The sequence below is a fragment of the Henckelia pumila genome, chromosome 4 (genome assembly GCF_033568475.1).
Source record: "Henckelia pumila isolate YLH828 chromosome 4, ASM3356847v2, whole genome shotgun sequence".
NCBI lineage: Eukaryota > Viridiplantae > Streptophyta > Magnoliopsida > Lamiales > Gesneriaceae > Henckelia > Henckelia pumila.
The window spans coordinates 155,191,423-155,202,343 of NC_133123.1; positions in this window are offsets into that span (position 1 = coordinate 155,191,423).

Consider the following 10,921-nt stretch of genomic DNA (forward strand, 5'->3'; position numbering starts at 1 on the left):
TTACAGCTTTTCCGATAGATCTAGCTCATTTGCGTATATGTATAGTTATACAAAATGTAAATTTAGTTGTTCCGAGTATATTGACATAAAACTGTGAAAAATTTCAATTCCGTAAATTTGTTCGAGGATGCATAAGTTTTTGTTCTTGAACTTCGAAAAATAATGCTTGTGTGTACAGGATAAATCACTCTATTTAACATCGTGCATGTAATGAGAGAATCAGCTCGAATACGGTTTTGTGCTTATTTGCTTCTTGATGTTGGTATCCTCTACTTGTCTTTGCTATATAATGGTTTACTTAGTCAATTCGACGGGATTGTGTTGACAAATTTGATTAGGGTGCATGAACAAATTTAAATAATATGTTTTTTAAACAGTATAACATTTATATTGTTTCCAATTTTTACATTACAAACTAATGCATTAAAAAAATCGTAACAATTTTTGGCAACAAGTAAAACATTTTACTATATAATATCAAACATTTGAAGTCTTGCATGGAAGTTTTGTGTATGTGTGTGTGGTGGTAAGAGCACCAGTAGATGATAATAATTAAAATAGTTATGAAGCAAGTGGTTGAATGATATGGGAACATAGATGGCCTCAATGCACATGGCTCTTGTGAGGGCCCATCCTCCGAGTACTTCTGGTACTTGTCCACATCTCTGTCTCATTATACATATAATATATTATTATATATACAAAACTTTTTTTTTTTATCAATTTGGTAAGACGGATATCCGACATAATTATTAAAAAATATTATTTTTATGTCAAAATATTAATTTTTATTGATGATATGGATCGAAACAAGTCGTCTCAAGGACATAGATATGTATGATTGTCTCATTGGAGATCCACTCATTAACGCTGCCCCGATGAACCTTCATACTTGTTGCGTGCTTGTGTAGTCAATACATAAGGTCGATTTGTCATGCCAAAAAATGGAGTGTGTTGAAATTGTACAATCAAGTTTTTAAAATTTATTGTATCAATAGATATTTGGAACGTTGAAAAAGAGTTTCTTCCCAAAGTAAAATATAAAACCTGATATCGAAATCGTGGGATCTGGATCGTACCGGAACAAGATCAGGTACTAGGCGGAGACGATTTACATGAATTCCATACATGATAGTCACAAAACTTAGGTGGAAGATTATCATACTCATTCCATGGTTTTTCTTAAATTTGCAAAATTTTTGGATACATTATAGACGTGACTAGATGTTTGTGTGTCTATAAATATTTTTCACAATATGGTTGCGTTTATAATGGAAGTCACCATCAGAAGCCACCAGATTTTTGGGCTGTTAGCCTTCAAGCCTAGTTGGTTGGAATGTGGACATATCCTGCAAACGGGCCCACCAAATTAATCACTTGCCTCCTTGGGCTTGTGGGCCCCGTTGACTCTAGCCCAACCAATTGTGAGTTTCCATTAGGGATTTAAGTACATGAACTCGAACCATCTTTCCGAATCTCATCGATTGGAACCAAACTCAAGAGGTTGTGGTTTGGTTAATCGTAAATGTAATTGACTACGGATTTTATGTACATTGTAGCAACATTCATTTTATGGAAAAAAAATCTTATCATACTGTTTCATAACCTCCACCATGTACTTCACCTATTAAATATTTTTTTAAAAATGAAATTTTTCATAGATATCAAGTTTTCTAAATTAAAGTACAAAATAGTTTTATTTTTTTAAACATAGGTTTAATACTCATGATAAAATTTTGAAATTATTTTGAAATAACATTTATAATATTATATATTTTTTTGGTAACTTTGATAATAATTTTTTTTATAATGCAAAACACATCAGTATCCTTAATTTGTTTGAGATAAATTTATTCAAACACTTTAACAATATATTTTAAAAATAAATCCGACAGATTATAATCTTTTAAACCAACTTATAAGATATTTTTAATAAACTTAGCCAAACACCCAATATGTTGAAAATTCAATATAAAAAGAAAATAATATATACTGAAAGTGTAATTTGATTAAAAAAATGCTAATATTTAAAGTAAGACAAAAACTCCTATGAGACGGTCTCAAGGTCATTTTTTTGAAACGAGTATCTAATATGAATTATCCATTAAAAAATATTACATTTTATGTCAAAAATATTACTTATTATTATTATAAATATGGATAGAATTGACTCGTCTCATAGATGAGACCGTCTCACAAGAGTGTAATTCTTAAAGTAAACATCTTGTGAGACGGTATGCGGATCGTTAAAAATAATAATATTTTTATAATTAATCCAAATAGGAAATGTCATACAAAACTGGTACTTGAGTTTTTTTTCGATATTTAGGGAGTGTTTGTAATAGATTGTGCTTTTGTAGAAGTGATTAATTTATAAATTATAAAAAAGTTAAGAAAAATCAAAAGTTGGTAGTGTTTGAAAACAAATGTAAAAATCTAAAAATCAAAGTTGGGTAGTGTTTGATAAATAAGTGATTAGAGTGATTTTAACGATGACCTTCTTGTTAGAATCATTTTTGGAGAATCATAATCACCACATGACTAGCTTTTGAATTTCAATTAAATTAAGCATAAGCTAACACATAATTTATGTTTAAGAAACACACAAAAATGATTTTTTTAAGCCAAAAGCTAACAATCATTTTTTTTTAGTGATTGCAATCAATCCCTTAATTAGAGGTAGCCGAGTTATTCCTGTAGGCAAAGGTGGCCACTTGGTATTAATTGAGGCAAAAAACTTTGAATCAGGACAAAGAGGTGGCAGGCCAAGTGGACGGCAAATATATGAAGAAAATTCATAATTGAATTTCCTTTTTCATTTGCATCGAGGAATTGCACTATAAATAGGTGCATCCTCTCGGCATTCCAGTATCTCATTCTGAGTTTTCTTTTCAGTTTAATAACATTCAAATATTTTGAGTGTGCTTCTATATATATTTGTGAGATAGGTTTTCTCATGTATTAAGAGAGTGAGTGTCTCTTTGGAAACACAGAGAGAGGTTGTAATTCTCTAAATATTATAGTGAAATCTTTTGGTCTTGCCCGTGGTTTTTACCCAAATAATTTTTGGGGGTTTTCCACGTAAATCTTGGTGTCTATTTATTCTTCAATTTCCATACTTTTTTATCTCGTAATGCCGCACCTGGGGCCAACAAGTGGTATCAGAGCCTTGGCATAAAATTTCTTAAAATTCTGAGTATGCTCTGTGGTTGCAGCTTTGACTGATCTTCCATATCAGAAAAGATTTTTTGAAGATTTTATAAGGCAGGATTCTTGTAGTCAAGATGACGGCAAAATACGAGATAGAAAAGTTCAATGGGAGCAATTTTTTGCTGTGAAAATTGAAGGTGCAAGCAATTCTGACAAAGGAGCGTTGCTTGGCAGCTATTGGAGATAGACCGGCGGACGTCACAGACGATCAAAAGTGGAATTAGATGAATCACAATGCTATTGTCAATTTGCACTTGGCAATAACGGATGAAGTTTTGTCAAGTATCTCTGAAATAAAAAGCGCAAAACTTATTTGGGATACTTTGGCAAAATTGTACGAGATCAAGTCACTACACAACAAAATTTTCTTAAAGGGAAAGCTCTATACTCTTTGGATGGCGGAATCCTCATCGATGACCGAACATATCAACACACTGAATACTTTATTTTCCCAGCTCACGTCTATGGGGCATAAAATAGAGGAAAAAAATTAATTTATAGATTATAAAAAAGTTAAGAAAAATCAAAAGTTGGTAGTGTTTGGAAACAAATGTAAAAATCTAAAAATCAAAGTTGGGTAGTGTTTGATAAATAAGTTATTAGAGTGATTTTAACGATGACTTTCTTGTTAGAATCACTTTTGGAGAATCATAATCACCACATGACTAGCTTTTGGATTTCAATTAAATTAAGCATAAGCTAACACATAATTTATGTTTAAGAAACACACAAAAATGATTTTTTTAAGCCAAAAGCTAACAATCATTTTTTTTAGTGATTGCAATCAATCCCTTAATTAGAGGTAGCCGAGTTATTCCTGTAGGCAAAGGTGGCCACTTGGTATTAATTGAGGCAGAAAACTTTGAATCAGGACAAAGAGGTGGCAGGCCAAGTGGACGGCAAATATATGAAAGAAATTCATAATTGAATTTCCTTTTTCATTTGCACCGAGGAATTGCACTATAAATAGGTGCATCCTCTCGGCATTCCAGTATCCCATTCTGAGTTTTCTTTTCAGTTTAATAACATTCAAATATTTTGAGTGTGCTTCTATATATATTTGTGAGATAGGTTTTCTCCTGTATTAAGAGAGTGAGTGTCTCTTACACAGAGAGAGGTTGTAATTCTCTAAATATTATAGTGAAATCTTTTGGTCTTGCCCGTGGTTTTTACCCAAATAATTTTTGGGGGTTTTCCACGTAAATCTTGGTGCTATTTATTCTTCAATTTCCATACTTTTTTATCTCGTAATACCGCACCTGGGGCCAACAAGTGGTATCAGAGCCTTGGCATAAAATTTCTTAAAATTCTGAGTATGCTCTGTGGTTGCAGCTTTGACTGATCTTCCACATCAAAAAAGATTTTTTGAAGATTTTATAAAGCAGGATTCTTGTAGTCAAGATGACGGAAAAATACGAGATAGAAAAGTTCAATGGGAGCAATTTTTTGCTGTGAAAACTGAAGGTGCAAGCAATTATGACAAAGGAGCATTGCTTGGAAGCTATTGGAGATAGACTGGCGGACATCACAGACGATCAAAAGTGGAACATGAATCACAATGCTATTGTCAATTTGCACTTGGCAATAGCGGATGAATTTTTGTCAAGTATCTCTGAAATAAAAAGCGCAAAAGTTATTTGGGATACTTTGGCAAAACTGTACGAGATCAAGTCACTACACAACAAAATTTTCTTAAAGGAAAAGCTCTATACTCTTCGGATGGCGGAATCCTCATCGATGACCAAACATATCAACACACTGAATACTCTATTTTCCCGGCTCACATCTATGGGGCATAAAATAGAGGAAAAAGAACGTGCGGAGCTTCTACTTCAAAGTCTACCAGATTCATACGATCAGCTCATCATCAATGTTACCAACAATGTTTTTTTGGATAATTTAAATTTTGACGACGTCTTAACTGCGGTTCTTGGAGAAAAGAGTCGTCGAAGGAACAAGGAAGATGGGTTGGCAACGTCGAAGCAAGCAGAGGCTTTACCGATGACGAGAGGAAGATTGACGGAGCGTGACTCCAGTGGAAGCCACAGATATAGTAGATCCAAGTCAAGAAGTAAGAAGAATAATATTTACTGCTTTAAATGTGGCGGTAAAGGGCACTTCAAGAGATAGTGTACGAAGAGCATCGAGAAGGGATCTCAAGGAAATGTGGCCAGTACTTCAGGAAGTGGTGAAATACTATTCAGCGAAGCAGCAACAATTGCGGAAGGCAGAAACAAATTTTGTGATGCATGGATTATGATTCAGGAGCGACGTGGCACATGACGTCAAGGAGAGAATGGTTCGATCAGTATGAACCAGTCTCAGGAGGATCTGTATTCATGGAAAATGATCATGCCTTGGAAATCGCTTGGGTCGGTACCATCAAAATCAAAATGTTTGATGGCACTATTTGCACCATACAGGAGGTACGACATGTGAAGGGCCTGACAAAAAATCTTTTGTCTTTGGGGCAATTGGATGATATTGGGTGCAAAACCTGTATCGAGAAAGGGATTATGAAGATTGTGAAAGGCGCGCTTGTGGTTATGAAGGCGGAAAAGGTTGCTGCAAATCTGTATGTATTGTTGGAGGAAACAGACAAAGAGGCGGAACTAGCTGTTGCATCAATTGGTTTGGGAGAAAAATCAACAGTGTTGTGGCATAGAAAGCTTGGACATATGTCAGAACGAGGAATGAAGATTCTCTCTGAACGCAAGCTGTTGCCAGGGCTTACAAAAGTGACTCTACCCTTTTGTGAGCATTGTGTTACCAGTAAACAACACAGATTGAAGTTTGGCACATCTACTGCCAAAATCAAAGGCATATTGGAGCTGATTCATTCTGATGTTTGGCAAGCACCGGTGGTGTCCCTAGGAGGAGCGAGATACTTTGTCTCGTTTATTGATAATTTCTCTAGGAGATGTTGGGTGTATCCAATCAAGAAGAAGTCAGATGTTTTCGAAGTCTTCAAAGTTTTCAAAGCGCGGGTTGAACTTGATTCTGACAAGAAAATCAAGTGTTTGAGGACTGACAATGGAGGAGAATATACCAGTGATGAGTTTGATGTATTTTGTCAGCATGAGGGCATCAAAAGACAGTTCACGACGGCGTACACGCCTCAGCAGAATGGAGTGGCAGAGCAGATGAAACAGAACTTTGTTGGACAGAACAAGGGCCATGTTGAGTACTGCGGGTCCAACCAAGTCATTTTGGGCAGAAGCAGTCAAAACTGCTTCTTACATCATCAATCGCTCTCCTTCAGTGGCGATTTATTTGAAGACTCCGATGGAGGTGTGGACTGGCAAGCCAGCTGATTATTCTCGGTTACATACATTTGGAAGTCCGGTGTACGTGTTGTATAATGATCAAGAAAGATCGAAGTTGGATTCCAAATCCAGAAAGTGTATCTTCTTGGGCTATGCTGATGGAGTAAAGGGGTTTCACTTGTGGGATCCTACTGTCCATAAGCTTATCATCAGCAGAGATGTTATCTTCGAGGAAGATAAAGTGAAGGGAGACAAAGGCACACAAAATTCAAAAACTACTGTCATTCAGGTGAAAGATAAGACAGATGAAGATCAAGTTTCTTGTGAAACAGTACCAGAGCACGAGGTACAAGAACCAGTTGAGTAAGAGGTTTCCAAAGTAAGGCAGTCAACTCGAGAGAGAAGACCACCAGGTTGGCTTTCAGATTATGTCACTGAAAGCAATATTGCATATTGTCTATTAACAGAGGATGGTGAGCCATCGAGTTTCCATGAGGCTATTCAAAGCTTGGATGTATCCCTGTGGATGACAGCGATGCAGGAAGAATTGGAAGCATTGGACAGAAACAAAACTTGGGATCTTGTTACACTACCACGAGGGAGGAAATTTATCGGTAACAAATGGGTCTATAAGATCAAGCATGATGGCAATAACCAAGTGGAGCGGTATCGTGCAAGATTGGTTGTCAAAGGGTATGCTCAAAAAGAAGGTATTGACTTCAATGAGATATTTTCTCCTGTGGTTCGACTTTCAACAGTCAGAGTAGTATTGGCATTGTGTGCGGTGTTTAACCTACATCTAGAACAGCTAGATGTGAAAACGGCATTTCTTCATGGCGATCTTGAAGAAGAAATTTATATGCTCCAGCCAGAAGGTTTTGCAGAAAAAGGCAAAGAGAACTTGGTTTGCAGGTTGAACAAATCTCTATACGGTCTCAAACAGGCGCCGAAGTGTTGGTACAAGAGATTTGATTCCTATATCATGAGCTTTGGATACAATAGATTCAGTGCAGACCCTTGTACGTATTTCAAGAGGTTTGGTGATGATGATTATATCATTTTGCTGTTGTACATGGACGACATGTTGGTAGCAGGGCCCAACAAAGATCGAGTCCAAGAATTAAAGGCACAGTTGGCTAGGAAATTTGATATGAAGGACTTGAGACCAGCAAACAAGATTCTAGGGATGCAAGTTCACCGAGACAGAAGCAACAGGAAGATTTGGATTTTCCAGAAAAATTATTTGAAGAAAGTCTTGCAGCGCTTCAACATACAAGATAGTAAGCCAGTTTCAACCCCTCTTTCTATTAACTTCAAGTTATCTTCTGAGATGTGTCCTAGCAGTGAAGCAGAGAAGATGGAGATGTCTCGAGTACCGTATGCATCAGCAGTGGGAAGTTTAATGTTCATCATGATTTGTACAAGACCAGACATTGCACAAGCAGTGGGAGCAGTCAGTCGGTATATGGTGAATCCTGGACAAGAGCATTGGAGCACGGTTAAGAGGATCCTTAGATACATTAAGGGTACCTCTAATGCTGCATTATGTTTTGGAGGATCAGATTTTACACTCAGGGGCTATGTGGATTCAGATTACGCAGGTGATCCAGATAAGAGAAAATCTACTACTGGTTATGTGTTTACAGTTGCAGGAGGTGCAGTCAGCTAGGTTTCAAAACTGCAAATAGTTGTGGCGTTATCTACAACGGAAGCAGAATACATGGCAGCTACTCAAGCTTGCAAGGAAGCAATATGGATTAAAAGGTTTTTGGAGGAGCTTGGGCACACACAAGAAAAGATTCCTTTGTTTTGTGACAGTCAGAGTTTCTTGCACATTGCAAGGAATCCAGCCTTTCATTCCAGGACTAGACACATTGGAGTTCAATTTTACTTTGTACGAGAGGTAGTAGAGGAAGGAAGTGTAAATATGCAGAAAATCCATACTAAGGATAACATTGCTGATATTCCGACCAAGCCAGTGAACACAGATAAGTTTGAGTGGTGTAGATTCTCAAGTGGCCTAGCAGGAACGTAAGCAGCAAGAATGACAAGATTGAAAGGATGTGTGGAGATGAGTTTGATTCTCAATCAAATCTCCAAGTGGGAGAAATATAGGCAAAGGTGGCCACTTGGTATTAATTGAGGCAGAAAACTTTGAATCAGGACAAAGAGGTGGCAGACCAAGTGGACGGCAAATATATGAAGGAAATTCATAATTGAATTTCCTTTTTCATTTGCACCGAGGAATTGCACTATAAATAGGTGCATCCTCTCGGCATTCCAGTATCCCATTCTGAGTTTCCTTTTCAGTTTAATAACATTCAAATATTTTGAGTGTGCTTATATATATTTGTGAGATAGGTTTTCTCCTGTATTAAGAGAGTGAGTGTCTATTTGGAAACACAGAGAGAGGTTGTAATTCTCCAAATATTATAGTGAAATCTTTTGGTCTTGCCCGTGGTTTTTACCCAAATAGTTTTTGGGGGTTTTCCACGTAAATCTTGATGTCTATTTATTCTTCAATTTCCATAATTTTTTATCTCGTAATGCCGCACCTGAGGCCAACAATTCCAACTACCCGACCCAAAACATATCGGGTCATTCGGATATCCAAAAAACACCAATCGACAAATCTGGTACCCGACCCGTGGCCACCCCGTTCGTGAGATTCTCCAACGAACTCTTCCCCGCCAAATCGTAGGGTTTTTTAGGGCTGGTTAAAAAAGTATGATTACTTTGTGAAGTATTTAAAATAAAGGGATGTTGACTATTTATTTTAAAAAACAGGGAGTTGACTCATTTGAATTAAAATTAAACCTAATAAATAAATAAATTAAAATAATTAACAATGTCAGGAGGTTTATTATTTGTTTCTTCCCCCCCCCCCCCCAATATGCCAAATTCTCCCGCAAAAGAAACGGAAAACCTATAAAAACCTGCAATATTCTTCATTTTTTTCTTCATCTGGATGCTAGTCCTTGAGCTGTGAAAAAAACCTAATCTATTTCAAACATCTTCTATTGCTCATTCATCTGTATTTGAAACAAAATTTTATCAAAGTACAAGCGCAAGTAAGTTTTCTCCATTCTTGTTTTTTAAGAGAGTTTTGTCCATTATTGTTGAATGTAAGCTATCTAATTTAAGTCGTTATTCTTTTCATTTAGCAAGTGCAAATAAAAAAAATGATGTGTTGGAATCTGGGTCGATTCAAAGAACCACCCAAGCCCTGGGTTTACCCAAAGCTTGGGTCGACCCAAGCCTTGGGTTGACCCAAGCTCTGGTCGACCCAAGCCCTGGGTAAACCCAGAGCTTGGGTCAACCCAAGGCTTGGGTCGACCCAAGCTTTGGGTAAACCCATAGCTTGGGTCAACCCAAGCTACCCAAACCTTGGGGGTTCCTTGGGTCGACCCAGGGTGATCCAAGCCTTGGGTCAACCCAATGAGTTTTGGGTCGACCATGGTTGATCCAGAATTCATGGCCAAAACTCTTTTGGTTAACCATAGGTAGTTCTTGTTATTTTGTACCCAGAACTCTTTTGGTTGACCATGGGTAGATCATAGACAGAGCATGTAGTGTTTTTGTTATTTTTTGTGATTAAAATAGTTTTATTCTTATAATTTATGTGAATTTTGTAGGTTATGCCTACGGTAATCGTTGTTCATTTCGATGGTAGATGGGAAGCGAGTGAAGAAAACGTATATAAATGGAATCCCGGATCGAATTCAAAGTTTGCTGCTATTCCAGTATATGATGATTTTTTTCTTCTTGAAAATTTAAATCGTGAACTATATAGAGCTGGAAAAATAGAAGAGTCTGCCAACCTGAGGTTGAGTTACCTTTTAGAGTTGTCGTGCAACATTCAACCGATTTATATAGAGAATGATCAAGATTTGAAAGCATATCTGTATTTTGGTTGTCCGAAAACGAGGCCAGTGCTTAAAGTTGAAATTGAACATGTTGTTGGTTTTTTGGATGTTTCTGATAATGTGCATGAAGTTGGTATTGATGAAGGCAATACTAATTATAACGATCAAAACTCTTATGATGATTATTTTGATTTGAATATTGTTTCTTTGGATCGTAATAATATTAGTGAGGCTTTTGATGAGACAAATGTGGTTGCAAATAATGAGGCCGTTATGGTTGCAACTGTGGATATTGATAGCGAGCCAATTGTGGTTGCAAGTAATGAGACAGTTGTGATTGCAAGAAATGAGTCAGATATGGTTGCAAATGTGGATATTGTTAATGACACATTTTCATTCACAGATGGTTCAAACTTGTTTGTTGGTCAAGAATTTTCAAACAGAGATGCGGTGAAAAATTAGTTAAGAAGAATCAGTTTGGAAGCATGTTTTGAATTTGAGACAGTAAAAAGTAGTCAGGTGGTGTATGCTGTGAAATGTACCGTGGCTAATTGTAAGTGGAGAATCTAGACCTCAAAG